This window comes from Triticum aestivum, chromosome 3A, assembly GCF_018294505.1.
Source record: "Triticum aestivum cultivar Chinese Spring chromosome 3A, IWGSC CS RefSeq v2.1, whole genome shotgun sequence".
Classification (NCBI taxonomy): domain Eukaryota; kingdom Viridiplantae; phylum Streptophyta; class Magnoliopsida; order Poales; family Poaceae; genus Triticum; species Triticum aestivum.
The window spans coordinates 396,359,904-396,377,490 of record NC_057800.1 but is presented as its reverse complement, the minus strand read 5'-3'; positions in this window follow the sequence as shown (position 1 = coordinate 396,377,490).

Sequence of the window (17,587 nt, the reverse complement as noted above, 5' to 3'; positions counted from 1 at the left end):
TCATGCGCGGCCCGTCAAGCAGAAGGTCAGAAAGCAAGCTTTGGAACGACAAGAGTTCATCACAGAGGAGATCCGGAAACTGGAAGCAGCGGGTTTGGTAAGAGGAGTGCTCCATCCAACGTGGTTGGCCAATCCGGTGGTAGTGCGCAAGGCAAATGGAAAGTGGAGGCTGTGTATTGATTACACAGATATTAATAAGGCTTGTCCCAAAGACCCCTTCCCGTTGCCGCGCATCGACCAGATTGTTGACTCCACAGCTGGGTGTGATCTGTTGTCATTCCTCGATGCCTACTCCGGCTACCACCAGATCTTCATGACAAGGGAAGATGAAGAGAAAACGGCATTCATCACCCCATGTGGTACGTATTGCTTTATACGGATGCCTTTCGGGTTGAAGAGTGCTGGTTCAACGTTTGCAAGGGCGGTCCAGATTGGTTTTGAACCCCAGCTCCATAGAAATATGGAAGCTTATATGGATGATATAGTGGTCAAAACCAAGAACAGGGCAACCCTCATATCAGATTTACAAGAAACATTTGCAAACCTACGCAAGATCAATCTCAAGCTGAACCCTGAGAAGTGCGTCTTCGGCGTCCCGTCTGGCAAGCTTCTCGGGTTCTTTGTGTCACAGCGTGGGATAGAGGCCAATCCGGACAAGATCAAAGCTATAGAGCAGATTGAAGCGCCCAAGCGAGTCAAGGATGTGCGTCGGCTTGCTGGTTGCGTTGCCGCCATGAGCAGGTTCATTTCCAAGTCCGCCGAGCGCGCCCTTCCCTTTTTCAAGATTTTGAAAAAGGCGGGCCCGATGGAGTGGACACCAGAAGCCGAAGCAGCATTGCAAGATTTGAAGAGGTACCTCTCCTCCGCGCCAATACTAGTTGCGCCTAGGCCACAGGAACCGTTGCTGCTGTACCTGGCGGCAACGAACCAGGTGGTCAGCGCCGCACTAGTGGCGCAGAGAGAAATTGATGATGAGGTAATAGCAGCGACGGAGCCCGATGCCACCGATGCCGAGACGACGCAGCCGGTTGGAGTGCCGCCAAGGAAGAAGATGATGCAGCACCCGGTCTACTTTGTTAGCTCCCTTCTGCAGGGGGCTAGATCAAGGTACTCCGGTGTGCAGAAACTGCTCTTCGGCCTTCTTATGGCCTCGAGGAAGCTGCGTCACTACTTCCAGGCGCACGAAATCACTGTCGTCACTCGCCTCCCTCTGCAACGGATATTGCACAATCCAGACGCAACGGGAAGGATCGTAGAGTGGGCACTGGAACTGTCCAGCTTTGGCCTCAAGTTTGAGAGTACCTCGACGATTCAAAGCCGAGTCCTGGCGGAGTTCGTTGCAGAATGGACCGCGACGCCTGACGAAGAAACCCAAGAGACTGCTCTCCCCGGCAAGGAGGCAAGTTGCGACTGGATCATGTACTTTGATGGAGCTTTCTCCTTACAGGGCGCCGGGGCTGGCGTACTGCTTGTCGCGCCCACCGGAGAGCACCTCAAGTACGTGATCCAGATGCACTTCCCCTGGGAGGTGTCAACAAACAATACGACTGAGTACGAAGGGCTGCTTGCCGGTCTTAGGATCGCAGCGGACCTCGGAATCAAGAAACTCGTCGTCAGAGGCGACTCGCAACTTGTCGTCAAGCAAGTCAACAAGGATTACCAGAGCCCGTTGATGAAGGCCTACGTCGATGAAGTGAGAAAGCTGGAAGAGCGTTTTGACGGTATACAGGCAGAATACGTTCCCCGAGCGGAGAATGATATCGCCGATTACCTGTCAAAACGCGCTGCCCTCAAGCTACCTGTGGAACCAGGTACCTTTGTGCTTCAGCTAACTCAGCCATCCGTTGATCCATCAACATAGCAAAACAAGAGGAGGAAATCAGGGCCCGGCAAGTACTTTCCCACCGAGCTCCCCGGAGCCGCTGGCAAGGATGTTGCCAGAGATACTGAGCCCGCCACGGGACGGCTAGCTCCGGCGGAGCATCAAGCTCTTGCCGTCGAGACAGCCGCTCCTGTAGCGGAGGAAACGCCTTTAGTCCTCGCCGTCGAGCCCCAGGCTCCAGCATGGGCACAACATACCGTCGATTCCTCCAAACAGGGGAACTTCCTGAGGAGCAGGAAGAAGCGGAAAAAGTAGCCCGTCGCTCTACTATGTACCAGTTCGTCGATGACGTCCTGTACAGAAAGAGGCCGAACGGCGTGAAATTGAAGTGTATCCCTCGAGAGGAAGGACTGGGGCTGTTGGCGGAGATACATGGAGGCATATGTGGATCCCACATAGGGTCAAGGGCCCTTGCCAGCAAAGCATTTCGGCAAGGCTTCTTCTGGCCCAACGCCCTCCAGGATGCGACGATACTAGTCACTAGGTGTGAAGCGTGTCAGTTCCATTCAAAGAAGCTTCATCAGCCAGCTCAAGCCCTTCAAACCATTCCTCTCTCCTGGCCCTTCTCGGTCTGGGGGCTCGACATACTGGGCCCTTTCCCCCGCGCTGTCGGGGGCTTTGAGTACTTGTACGTCGCAATCGACAAGTTCACAAAGTGGCCAGAGGTGGAAGCAGTGAGGAAGGTCACAGCTCAGTCAGCCGTCCAATTCTTCAAGGGACTAGTGTGCCGTTTTGGTGTACCCAACAGGGTCATCACCGACAACGGTACACAGTTCACAAGCCGCACCTTCATGCAATATACCCAAGACCTCGGCAGCAAAGTCTGTTTCGCTTCCGTTGCTCACCCACGAAGCAATGGTCAAGCTGAGAGGGCAAACGCCAAAGTACTGCAAGGCTTAAGGACAAAGACCTTTGACAGGCTGCACAAGAGTGGAAGGCGCTGGATTGATGAATTGCCGGCGGTTCTTTGGTCAATCAGAACGACACCAAATCGAGCCACCGGCCAGACACCCTTTGCCCTGGTATACGGGGCAGAAGCAGTTCTCCCCACTGAACTCATATACGGGTCACCTCGAGTACTCGCTTATGATGAGCTTGAGCAAGAGCAACTGCGCCAAGATGACGCAACGCTCCTTGAGGAAGATCGTCTTCGGGCGGCTGTGAGAGCAGCGCGCTACCAGCAAGCCTTGCGCCGCTACCATAGCCGCAAGGTTCATGCCCGAAGCTTTGAGGAAGGCGACCTTGTTCTTCGGCGTGTTCAATCGGCCAAGAATTCCAACAAGTTGACGCCAAAGTGGGAAGGCCCTTATCGGGTAATACGAGTCACCAGGCCCGGCGCAGTCCGCCTGGAGACCGAAGATGCCGTTCCGGTGAGTAACTCCTGGAACATTGAGCATCTTCGCAAGTTTTACCCATGAGGCGCGGCTTGCCGGGCCCCCCGGCAAGCCACCTTTTGTACGAGCATTGCTGATGACGCATGTAACCCTTTGTACAAAGCTAGGCGCAGACCCTGAGCATAAGTAAATGAAGCGCTGGCGCCCTAAGTTATAGCATGCATGCTAGGTCGAGTCTCGTCCTTGGTTAGGGTTGATAGTGCTTAGCGGCGACTAACCCCTAGCTTAGAGGTCGAGTGTGCGTCTCTTTGTCTTTCTTTGTCTTCTTTGGTTCACAGGACACACGGATATCCGTGCCGAACCACTTGGGGAGGAAAAGAAGAGGAACAGACCAGCATCTAGCCCCCGGCAAGCCAGTATTGCCGGGGGCTGCAAGAGCAAAGATTCACCCACGGCGAACCAGGGTTGCCGGGGACTGCAGCTTCAGATAAGTTCTTCATCCCTTATCATGCATTCCATTATGGACTGAGGTATGTGAAACCTCGTTTTCCCCTAAGCTACCGTGCTCCCATAACTCTAGGCCCTAGGGCTCGTTCCTGGGGCCAAGTTTGGTCGTAGTCGCGGCAGCGAAAGGATGAAACAAGGAGCCTGAACCCGCCTCATCCCTGCCTCCGCCAAAGGCGTGAGGAAGGTCGAGCGAAGTGGGGAGACGGCAAGGCCTGCTGCCGGGCAAGGAAATGTTTATCTTAAAGATATCAAGGATTTATTCCTTGCCGTGGGTTTCACCCACAAACAAATGACCCGGCAAGCATCCCTTTTTCATTAAAAACATTCCACTCAGGTACAGTCCATAGGGAATGAAAAACATGAATGATGGGATTACAAGTTTTAAATTCAACAAAGGCCCGAAGGCTTACAAACTAAAAAGAGATAAGGTGCCTGTAATCCCTTTCTTGTCCCTCTCCTTAGGAGGCAGGTCAAGGAGGCTAAAAGGACAAAAGGAGCACCTAGGCGAGCTACGGGTGGCAGAAGACACCAAGAGAACATCTTGGTGGCCGTCCAAAGGCTGGATGGTGATGGAGGCGCCGGAAGCAGAGCTTGAAGACGAGGCGGCAGGACGTCAGATGCGTCGAAGGCATTGGTGCCCGCGTACTTCGACTTGACGGCCTTGCCGCCCACCCTCTTCCTCTTCTGCAGCCTCCCAACGCTAGCCGCCCAAGGAGACAACCCCGAGAAGTTCAGGGAGCCGGCGACGCGGATGATGGGGTCGCCGATGCCGCATGGAGCGGCACCCGACACCTAATCGGACCCGTCATCCTGCCGCCTACTACCCTCGTCGTCACTGCCGCTGTCCTCCTCGTCACTCCTGCCCGAGGAGGAGTCTTCACTATCGGAAGAGCTCTCCACGCAGCACCTTGCACGGGTCCCAAAGCACCCGAAGAACTTGACGGAGAGAAGGCCACCCTCCATCAGCTTAAAATGGAGAGTGAGCCCCTCCGTCAAGCGGTGGATATGAGCAAACGTCTTACATCCCCGACAAAGATACATCAAGTGAGGGGCGGGGAAGTCAACGCGGACCCGCGTGCCACTGATCCCGCAGCCCCTCATGTGCAGCCGCAACGACTCCGGCGGATCTAGCTCCATCTCCCGCACAAATGGAGTCGGGAGACGAAGGCGACGGCGCGGAGGCCGGCGCGGCCTGACGAAGAACGCACAAGGGTCATCCCCAACATGGCCCTCCATTGGAGGAGGAGCTGCTGGTGGAGGCGAGGCCGGCGCGCCACCCCATCCTCCTCTTCCCCGAGTGCCCCGACCTCGCCCACGACCTCGCCCCCTCCCCCTTCCCCTCGTGGCTGGCTCTGCCACCGTAGGCGCAGGAGAAGGAGGGACGCGTTGTCGAGCGGCGACCCTCGCCGCCACCGTTGAAGGACCGGGAATCCCTCTCTCCATGACGGATGAGAGAAAGGGGCAGAAGCTGAAGCAAGAAGAAGATGGAAGAATGCGGGACGCTGTCCCCCCCCCCTCCCGCTCTTTATAAGGGAACGGAGTTGGGAATTGGCCGCCCTGCTCGGCCAATCAAGACACGGGAGGCGCAGGGAGCCAGGGCCGACCCGTTGCCCCAACCAGCGACGGCCCGGTTTCCCGCCTCCACCGTTTGCCACCCCAAGCGCATGGGAGACACGTGGCGGACGTGCAAAACCGAGGGGACGGGTGAGGCGACCTCTCCCCACCCCGTGATCATGGGGAGTGGATGCCTCGAGGACCACGCCTCGGCCCCATTCAGTAAATGGGCCGTGCCTTCACGCCACCCTCCGTTTATGGGGAAGGCGCGAACCGCCCCCTTTACTACGATGTGACGCATGCCTGCGGGAACCAACCCCACGCATGCTGCGTCACATGCACCTCCCCACACCGCACCATGTGCGGGAGTCGTGGGGAGCGTAGCGCGCGAAGAACCTTACTGCGGTAAAAACCGCCCCGCCTACCCGCGCACCGTTTTTGGGCCTAGCCCAACAACACGTTGCGCTTATGTGTGGCCCAGGCCCCGGGGCTCCTGTCGGTGTACAAAAAGAGGGCTACACTTTTTGTACCCCTATAACTGTGCATGGGCAGTGTGAGCCACGGGCACCACCACACCAAGCAAGGCAAGGGAGGTGAGAAAGGGTAAGACCAAAGCTCAAGAGGACTAGAATGACGCCAAGGCCAAGACCACAAAGAGCAAAGGGGACGAAGCGGACTCCCCCGGCAAGATCCTTGCCGGGAGACAGTTCTAGCAGCCCCGGCAAGACCCTTGCCGCGATGACTCGTCCCGCACCTACGGAGCGAATCACCCTTGAGTCCACTGCCCCCAAAGGGCAAGGATTCGAGAGACATCCCCGTGGCGGCATGCAGATCTTCGTGAAGACATTCAAGATCAGATACACACTAAGGAGACGACAACCCTTGGCGGGATCCCGGCCGAGGAAGACCACAAGGCCCCCGGCAAGCGCCTTGCCGGGGATGACAGCAGGCGCCTCGACAAGACCCTTGCTGGGGCCCCGGCAAGGCCCTTGCCGAGGACACCCGCAGGGCCACCATTAGGCCCACGCCGACTAAACCTCCACCACCGCATGCATGCAGCTGCCGACCCAACCAGCTGGGTAGGCACCTGCGTGGCGGCATGCAGATCTTCGTGAAGACCCACCACTGCGCCACCTCAGCTGCCTGCCTACCTACGAGGCATCGCAGGCGTCGCTGGCCAGGGCGCGTGTCGACACAAGAAGGAGCGGTGACGGACGAGACAGGTTTCTCCCCCGTCCCCGCTAAAGCAAGGACACCTAAGCAAGACACATTAAATGTGCCTTGTCATGTAATGCAAGGGATAACCTCACGTCACTGTACCCTTTCCACCTCCTGTGTGCCACTGTGGCAACCCCTTTTTCTATAAAAGGAGGCCCGAGGCGACCAGGAGAAGGATTCGGCTTTTTGGAGCTCCTCACGCCCCATAGCTAGCTCAAGAACACAGATATACAATCCACCAAAGCAGGAGTAGGGTTTTACGCATCCTTGCGGCCCGGACCTGGATAAACGAACTGTGTGCTACCTGTTAGATCCGCTCTTCCCACGATCCCGTGCCCCGCTAACCGTAGTAGGGATTCTTGTGATCCCATAGGTGTTGTTCCTCAGCACCGACATTTTTAATCATGAAACATGAAGGGAGCCGTCAAAATGACATAACACCACCTTAAAAGATAAGATAGAAAGAATTTCACTTCGGAATGCAAGATGAAGAATGCTTGAACTCCTCAAAACAAAACATGTGTTGAACACCATGTTTAATTTTGAGTATAGCTTGGTAGATCATATCATTCAAGAGATATCTTGAAGAGCAATTGAAGAATGAAAAGAATCCTTGATGAACCACCATGTAGCCTCCATGAAGAACTCTGGTAATAAAAGAATGATCAAAAGAAGTGAAGGATGAGGAGAATAAGATCGAAGCCTTGCAATGATTAGATGGAGCTTTGAAATGATATAATTGAAGTAACTTGGAGCCCCGAAAAAGAAAGATGGACAACTTGAATCGAGAGTTGATACCACGAATGAACTCCAGAGGAAAAGAATAGAATCACCTCAAAGAAAACAAGAATAAGATTTACCGTATGTTTATCCTTCGTCAACTTAACTTGATGACAAGCAACGGATTTGGCATACTACTTATTCTTCTTGAAAAGATTGAACAGATATAGCCAAACTTGAGGAAGGTCTTCAACGAACCACCGGCAGGACTTGAAAAGAACAAATGAATTGATGTGATAAACAAGGAAGAGAAATCTTGAACGAACCACCGTAAGAATTGAAAAACGAACAAAGTAAAGGGATAAATCACCGGTAAGAATTAGAAAACGAATGAAGATACTTGAGGGGATTTAGATACAACTGAAATGAAGAGACCACGAGCTGATTAGAGAACATTGAATGATGCACCGGTAAGATTTGGAGAATGATAGCTGAAAACTAGAATGAATACTTATGAGATGATGGGCTCCGAAGAATCAAACTGAAAAGACTCCTGAATTGCTATGAAAGGATGAAAAGAATTCTCTCAATCGAAGGCAATTATGAGAGGATGGCAACAAGCTAGAACCATGAATCTTGAAGAGAATGAATAAGATTGAGAGAAAATATTCTTCGGTCTTCAAATCCGAGAATGACGATGAGAAACACCACCAAATTGTTGAGGCACTCCGGAATTAATAATGGAAAGGTTGAGCCAATGATGAAAAAAATGAAAAATCTTCGAGAAAGGCATTTGATTGATGACAATTCATTTTGACGTCAAACTTCAAAAAGAATTTGAGAATAACTCCGGGAAAATAAGAAGAGTCAGGTAAGATCCTGGGAAAAAGACCTGTGGGTTAGGGCCCACTCAAAAGAAAACACCGTTGATATGATTACTTGAAAAAGGAGATAGCACCGGTTGAATTAAAAGACTTGAATGAGATAACAGACTCGAGATATCTTGAACACTCCAGAACAATTGAATAGCGAGAAGTGGAAGATTATGAGGTGCACCAACATAAGAAAGCATTTGAAACGAGGAAATGATATGATCGACAAAACTTGAATTGAATCCACTGGAAAAAGAAAAGAATGAAGAATGATGAGTGTGTAGAGCATCTTCACAAGAACCACCGGGTAAGAATATTGACGGAAAAGAATGGGAAGACTTCATATCCATAAGATGGATGCTTGATTCAAGAAATCCGAGTCCTTGAAGTCAAAGGGTGGGTGGGCGGGAAAAACAAAGACAATTTGGGATGGATGAAACAAACACTGTTGAGAAGAAGTGATAATTGATCTTGTGGAAGATGAAATGATCTGATCCACTTGAAGAGAAGTACACCGGTTAAAAAGGATTGACATGACAAACTCGATTATCATGAAGGATTAGTATTCACATGAGAACACCGCTTAGGAAAAGGTATGGAATCAACATTTGACTTGGAAGCGACTCGAATCCCACAACTCAAAACAAAACAAAGGGTTGGCTTGCAAAATAAGCCAGAACAAACATATGATAGAGATTTCGTCCGAAGTTTTCGTGGTGGGGCCTACACGGGCTCGATCGTACAACACCATCATGTACAAGGCAGTGCACATGACATACGAAGCGTCCCCGAGTCGGCATAGCCAAGGACTCTTTAAGACACAATGAGACCACTATAAAACCAACCGTGGATAGGCGGACCACTAGACGTCGAACCCCAGTTTCATATCACACATCTGTCGGAAAGATATCCTAAGAGCTACTTGAATTCCCACTTATAAACTTCCGAAACTTTCCGGTTATGCAATCATGTGTTGGGGATACAGGGGAAGCATAATATCTCACCCAAATCTAGCAAATCCTACATCCAGCTGTATCCATCCTTCAACACATAACTGAGAAACCTTCGGAAATCATTTACCTCAACCTTTGAAAAGCATCCGTTATACAGTTATGGCAATACTCCCGAACTCCCGCCCCAGTACTGGGTGGCGTCGAGGTTATCTCACAACCAACTACATAAAAGAGATTTTCGATGTCGGCGAAACTAAACTCGTGTATTCCAGAACTGCAACAATAAAATTGTGACGACAACACCTCGGAGCTCAACTCCCCGGGACACTGCCACAACCCCTAAATGTCAGGAGGCCCCAATAACAATGTTCTCGTCACAAAACCATCGGAACGATTCCAAGATACCCGCGTGATCCTAAATTTTTTTAGTGAAATTTGAGAAGAGAAGAGTCAAAACTCTACGTCAGGATGCCTTACCAGAGTGATGAAGGGACTGGGGAGTAAAAAGAATTCCTAACTCTCCGATATATATAATCCTAAATGACTTAATTTTTTTCTAGACTCAACAACGCCAGCATATTCGATCAGGCAGGGGGCTCCTAAGGCCGGGAAAGGCTTTGATACCAACTTGTAATGCCCTCAATGCGGCTATATCTCCCACATGACGAAGCACAACTTAGAGGCATAACCGCATTGAAAGCAATGTCGCAAGTGAAGTAATCTTCACACAACCCATGTAATACATAAGGGAAAGAGATACATAGTTGGCTTACAATTGCCACTTCACACAATTACATGAATAAAGCATTACATCATCCAGATACAAACAAGGTCCGACTACTGAACGAAAATAAAAGAAGACTACCCCAAATGCTACACAGATCCCCGATCGTCCCGACTGGGCTCCACTACTGATCAACTAGAATGAAACAACATAAAGAACAAGATCTTCCACGAGCTCCTCCTTGAGCTTGGTTGCGTCATCTGCACGGTTCAACGACACCTGCAAGCTGGTTTTTGAAGTATTTGTGAGTCACGGGGACTCAGCAATCTCACACCCTCGCGATCAAGACTATTTAAGCTTATGGGAAAGGTAAAAGGTATGAGGTGGAGCTGCAACAAGCGACTAGCATATATGGTGGCTAACATACGCAAATGAGAGCGAGAAGAGAAGGCAAAGCACTGACGAGAAACTATGATCAAGAAGTGATCCTAGAACAACTTACGTCAAGCATAACTCCAACGCCATGTTCACTTCCCGAACCCCGCCGAGAAGAGACCATCACGGCTACACACGCAGTTGATGTATTTTAATTAAGATCAACTTCAGGTTTTCTACAACCGGACATTAACAAATTCCCATCTGCCCATAACCGCGGGCACGACTTTCGAAAGTTCAATCCCTGCAGGGGTACTTGGTGCTACTCCGGCGAGCTGAGGGCTCCGGCGGGACGGCGGGATGGTGAGGGGTCGGCACGGGAGCTCGATGGCATCTGGATCCAGGGGCAAGAGCTCTACGGCACTCGAGCAGATGGGAAGGAGCGGGCGCGAAGGCTTCCTCCCTGGAACGATGTGTGAATGCAGAGGCCCGGCGGCAGTGGGACATGGCGAAGATGGGGCATCTCTGGCAAGGCGAGGAAGGAGAGGACGGCCATGGCTAGTCTATGGCGGTGCTGCAGCTTCGAGGCGTCGGAGCCCCCTGTACGAGCAAACAGAGGGAGAGAGATGTGAGGGAGGGGAAAGAAGAATGGAAGTAAGGAGGAAAGACGGGCGCGAGGCACTCATCTCCAGTACGGCGGCGCTCCAAACGATGGCGGTGGCGCTCGTTTTGGTTGGAGGAGGAGCTGGGTTCAGCTAGGGGTCTCGAGCGCGAGGACGAGGTGGATCAGGAGGAGTGGCTGGTTCTGGTTGGCTGGGTGTGCAATTCGATGAGGGAATTTTTGGATAAGGGATGAACCCGAGGAGGATTTGGAATGTGGCGGCGGCGATGGGACAGACTACTGAAAATCTAAGGTTTCGGCTAGATTAGGTGAGATTGGGGTATAAATATAAGGGAAAGAGGGAGTTTGGATCATCCGATCAAAATCGGACGGTTCAGAAAGAATAGGCTAGGGAGTCCAAATAAGAAAACGGTGACATTTTGTAGACGTTTGGGGATGATCCGGATCCAACGGTGACGACTGTCCGGGTCGGGTCCGGGATAGCTTTTCGGACGCGCGCGCGAGGGGGGTTTGATGCACTGAGCAGAGAGGGTTTCGGACCGTGCGATCGCATCGGACAACTCCGGAAGCAAAGAGGGGAAGGAGGATGGACTAGGTGGGCTGTGGTGAGACTGCGAGGGGGAGAAGAGAGAGAGAGAGAGAGAGGGCCCGACATCTGTTTCCGGAGACCGAAAACGTCCGACGATAGATCGACAATAATGCCGCTATAGTTTAACGGTTGGGCTATCAAACGAACTCTGATTGCGATGAAACTTTACAGTTGGTCTATCTACACTATAATAAGACCGCACGCCAACTTTCAACCCAATCCGAGAACATTTTCCGGCCACTTATAAAATACTATTTCGGACATGCCACGGGCGCGTGCAAGTGTGTCTGGGCTTAGAACGGACATGGACGGAACGAGGAGACCGGGACGGATGCAGGTTTTGAAAACATGATGATGCAGTGCGGACGATGACATGGCAAGATGCAACACGCAAGCGAAAGACAAGGAAACAACAACGAATAACTGGAAGACACCTGGCACGTCGGCCTCGGGGCGTCACAGATCGGTCATGTTGCCTAGCCCAAGTATTGGGGGCTACTGCATTGACGACTCAATGTACAAAATTTAAAGTTCAATATGGTTTCTATGAAGATTATTATCCTTAGGTCGGTCAGCCGCATCCGACCAGAGTCTCGAGGGCTATTGCGCACATGTTTTTTGCTACTAAAAGTATGCTGCCAAGTAAGGATTTGATCCTCGAGACGATTTTGCAAATCGACCTGAGTCTCAGGGGCTACTGGGATCAACCGTTTTATTTCATACTTTAGGTGCATCGTGGATTTTAGGCTGGTACGCACCTTGAGAGCTACTGGCTATACAATTCTGTAGAGAATAAATTGCACCAATAAAAATGCATGAAATATCAGCCCAAAAACCAAGGTGGTGCACCACTTCGGAAGCAGTTCGACATGTAGACCGGCTGCGAGCGGCTGGCTGCATATGAGACTTTTTCCAGCGCTAAGCTCTGCTAATCCAATTTGATCTATGATACATCGAATGTAGTACGACATTGGACCTGGGCTGCGAGAAGACACCACTCCATGGGATTTTTTTAACCCAAGGTGTGGTGTGAAAACAACAAAACGTGTGATGGAGGCTAAGGGAACCTAGAACGGGCTCCCAAGATGCCCGGCTTCTGAACTCTTCGGATACACCTCGGCGATCCTATATCATAGAGGGGAAGATTTGTTGAACCAACGTTTCAATACCAATGACCAAAGACAAAGAATAGTTCAGAAGAGCCGAGGAGCGTCCCCAACTTGAAGACCAGTTCAGGGGCTACTAATGGTGTCCTGGACTTGGGGGTACTCACAATGTCATCTCACGGCCAAAAGGGCCAGGCCGAGGACCCCGTGGCGGTTGATCACTTGGCCACTTCATCCAACCCATGACACATACAAGTGAGATTCCACAAGACATGTCTCCTGTTATCCTAGGCCTCCGGTGTAGTATATAAACCGAGGCTTGGCTAGTGAATTGTGTTGGAAATATGCCCTAGAGGCAAAATATTGTATTATTACATTTCCATGTTCATAATTAAGATTTTATATGTCATGCTATAACTGCTATGATCCAGGAATATGCGATTGAGTGGAAAACTCATATGCACGTGTGAAATGATAAACAGGTAAGATAAAGATTCCTAGTCTCGCCTCTAGGACTAGCTCATGTGTTGTTGGTGATCACGTTTTCTGGATCTTAGGATATCGTTAAGTGTAACAATAGTCCTAAAACAACATTGAGATTGTGACGTTAGAAGAACAGTCATATTGAACCGACCCAATCTTGTCTATTATGAATCGAGTTAATATTGTGTGTATTCAATTGTAATAACACAAAGTGTTAATGTGTGATCTTGCTCCTTAGACCATGTGAGTATCGTGATCACTTCTTACTATATGATGGGCTTTTGGGTTGCTCAAATGTTACCTGTAACACGGTGATCATATAACAACAACTTACGGGTTCATCGGAAAGTTTGACAACTGGATGGATAGCTCAAGAGTGGGATTTTCTACTCCGACGGTGGAGAGATATTATTACGGCCCTATTGGTGTGATTACATCCATCATAGTCTAGCCAGACACAAGTGACTTCATCACGGGGATGCCGGAACAGAACAACGAGAAAGAAAAACAAAACCTGTAACAAGGATTTCGGTATAATGAGCATAGTGATGACACAGGATGATACCGATGCATCCCTGGTTTTTTGAATTATCATGAAGCAAAGGGAACATCACATGATAACCAAAGGTTTATCATTCTTTTGCTCATAGGGATAGATATGGACATCCATGGTCCTGCTATCGGTCATTGAACGAATGGTTTGGTTCATGTCTATGAGTTTCCAAACCTATGATGTCATAAGCTTAAGGAAATCATGATTTACTGGGTATTAGTAGGATGGGATCATGATAATATATTTGTGAAATTATTTGAAGAATATTCGAAATAGTTCCGAGAGGATCCGGAAGCGTCTCGGGGTCACCGGAAGGGTTTGGGTGAATATCGGGTAATACCGGGTATTACTGATATTATATATATATATATATATATATATATATATATGGAAAATGTTTATGTAGATGTTAATATATTTATAATGTTATAGAAGTATTTAGAACATTTTATATTTAATTTAAATATCAATGGGCCTTAAAAGGCCAAGAGGTGGAAGGAATTATGGGTCACGGAGGCCCATAAGGAAGTGGCGCCCCCTTGCCATACAGGGGGGGGGAACTAGACTTGGGGAGGAGTCCTACTCCTCCCCCTTTGGCCGACGCCTCAAGGAGGGTGATTTTCTCCTTGGTGGCTGCCCCCTCCTCCTCCTCTAACCTATATATACTAGGTTTTTTTGCTCTATTCATCATACAAGTTTTGGAGCCTCCTCTAGTTCTACTAGTTCTAGTTGGCCCTAGTTGACTAATTAGAGCTAGGATAATCCTCTTGTCCTCATAATTAGAAGCCCCTCGTGGTTTTAATATCCTCCCTCTAATTCTCGGGCGATGATTAGCTCTGGATGGCGACGCGCTGCTGGATCATGAAGGTTGCATGCTTGCAACCAAGTAGAGAGGACGTGATTTCAATCTTTGGTTCGAGGGGCTGTTCATGGGCAGTACGTGTTGGAAATATGCCCTAGAGGCAATAATATTTGTATTACTATATTTTCGTATTCATAATTGTAGAGATTATATTCTATGCAGTAATTGTTATGATCCTGGAATATGTGATTCAGTGGAAAACTCATATGCACACATGTAATGATAAATGGTTAAATAAAAGGTTCCTAGTCTTGACTCTAGGACTATCTGAAGTGTTGTTGGTGATCATGTTTCCGGATCTTAGGATATCGTTAAGTGTAATGATAGACCTGAAACAATATTGAGATTATGACGTTGGAAGTATGGTTATTGAATCGACCCAAACTTGTTTGTTATGAATTGAGATAATATCGTCTGTAATCTATTGTAATAACACGAAATGTTAATGTGTAATTTTTCTCCTTAGACCATGAGAGTATCGTGGTCAGTTCTTACCATACGGTGAGTTTTGTGGTTGCTCAAACGTCACCTATAACACGCTGATCATAACGACAACTTACAGGCTCATAGAAAAGTTTGACAAGGGACTAGATAGATCGAGAGTGGGATTTTCTACTATGATGATGGTGAGATATTCTTAGGGACCTCTTAGTGTGATGGCATCCATCATTATCTGGACAGACACAGGTGACTATGTCATAGGGATGCCGGAACACATTAACAAGAAACAAGAACAAAACCGGTAACGAGGATTTTGGTATAGTGAGCATGGTGACGACTTAGGAGGGGACCTATGCATCTCAGGTTTTGTGAAGTATCACAATGCAAAGGGAACATCACATGATAACCATATGTTCACTCTAATATCATTCGTGTGCTCATAGGAATCGATATGGACGTCCATGGTCCCGCTGTCGGTCATTGAACGAACAGTTTCGTTCATGTCTATGAGTTACAGAACCTACGGGGTCACAAGATTTTGGCAATCACGATCCTTTGAGTGTTAGTAGAACAGGAGTGATGGGAATATATTTGTGGAATTCTTTCATTGATATTTGGAATAACGAGAGGATCCGGACATGTTTCGGGGTCACCGGAAGGGTTTCAGTGAATATCTGGTAATATCGGGTATTACCGATAAATATATATAGGTGGAAAATGTTTTCGGGGATGTTAAATTATAGATAAAAGGGTCTAGTATTTATTAGAAGTCTTTTATATTTAATTTAATACCGGGCCTTAAAGGCTAAACTAGAGAAAGAGAATTGGGCCACTGTCGGTGTCAAAACCGGCGGATCTCGGGTAGGGGGTCCCGAACTGTGCGTCTAAGGCGGATGGTAACAGGAGGCGGGGACCACAATGTTTACCCAGGTTCGGGCCCTCTCAATGGAGGTAATACCCTACTTCCTGCTTGATTGATCTTTATGATATGAGTATTACAAGAGTTGATCTACCATGAGATCGGAGAGGCTAAACCCTAGAAGCTAGCCTATGGTATGATTGTCGTTGTCCTACGGACTAAAACCTCCGGTTTATATAGACACCGGAGGGAGCTAGGGTTACACAGAGTCGGTTACAAGGGAGGAGATATACATATCCAAATTGCCAAGCTTGCCTTCCACGCAAAGGAGAGTCCCACCCGAACATGGGACGAAGTCTTCAATCTTGTATCTTCATAGTCCAACAGTCCGGCCAAGGGATATAGTCCGGCTGTCCGAGGACCCCCTAATCTAGGACTCCCTCAGTAGCCCCTGAACCAGGCTTCAATGACGATGAGTCCGGCGCGCAGATTGTCTTCGGCATTGCAAGGCGGGTTCCTCCTCTGAATACTCCATAGAGGATTTTGAACACAAGGATAGTGTTCGGCTCTGCAAAACAAATTCCACATACCACCGTAGAGAGTACAATATTTCCACAAATCTAATCTGCTGACAACTTTTCATAATGTGACATAACGCCATGGCCTTGGTCATTATTCGAACCGTTTTCCCTGCCCGCCACGGCACGTGTTGCGAGGTGGTTTTATTGGCACGTCTTGTCAAAGCAGAGATCGTGTCCCCTTATCACGACATTCTCATCAATACGGGTGTGCGTAACCCAATCGTGCTCGTTAGTACGACTCCTCAATTTTAGGCAAGTTCCAAATGGCCACACGGAGGATGCTTGATATTCGCCCTCTTTATAAAGGGGCCAAAGCCTGTCCTTTTCTTCTCACGCTCAATCCCTCCCTTCCCCCACCCTGAGTTCCAACACCCAAGGCTCAGGCGAAGCGCTTCAAACCTTCAATCATGTCCGGATCCAACCTTCAGGGCCAGTGGATGGCTTCCTCTGTTACAGAAGAGGACATCAAGAAGCTAAGGGAGGCCAGGTATCTGACCACCGAAATCTCGCACAGGCTGCCTACCCGAGGGCAGGTCATCCCCACTCCCGAACCCAACGAGAGTGTCGTATTTGTTTCCCACTTCCTCTAAGGGCTAGACTTTAGTCTTGATCCCTTCGTCAGAAGGCTCATGTTCTATTATGGGCTCGACTTCCACAACCTAGCTCCGGATTCCATTCTTCACATCTCGTCATTTATCGTCGTATGTGAGGCCTTCCTCCGCATCACCTCACACTTCGGCTTATGGCTTAAGACCTTCAATTTGAAGCCGAATATAATCGATGGGTGACACGCAGGATGCGGAGGTGCCACAATAAGAGAAGGCGTCGATGCCCCATGGCCAAAGGGTTCCTTCCCGGAGATATCCAACTTATGGCAGCGGGAGTGGTTTTACATCACAGCTCCCCGAAGTACTAAGTGGGTGGCTGCCCCCACCTTCCGTTCGGGCCCCCCACCACAACTGGCATCATGGGTCAACAAGGGGCTAGACTGGGGACCGGTTAATGACGTGCCGACATTGCAAAGTCGCATCCGAGATCTCCTCAAGAGGGATGTCGGTCTCGTCAAAGTAATGCAAGTTATGCTAGTTCGTCGGGTCCTGCCATGCCAACATCGATCTCTCCGTATATGGGAGTTCAACCCGGAAGGACCGCGAACTATTCAGCAGTCCTTCGGCGCGACGCTCGAAGAGATGTATGGATTGTTCTTCGGACCACGAATAAAGTGTCTGGACACCACCGAGGATGCGGGTCTCAACTGTAATCGTCCAGATACCCAGGTAAGTATTTCCACGACCGAACACACTGTCTTTTCATTTCTCATAACATAATTCTGAATGAATTGCTCTTGTCCA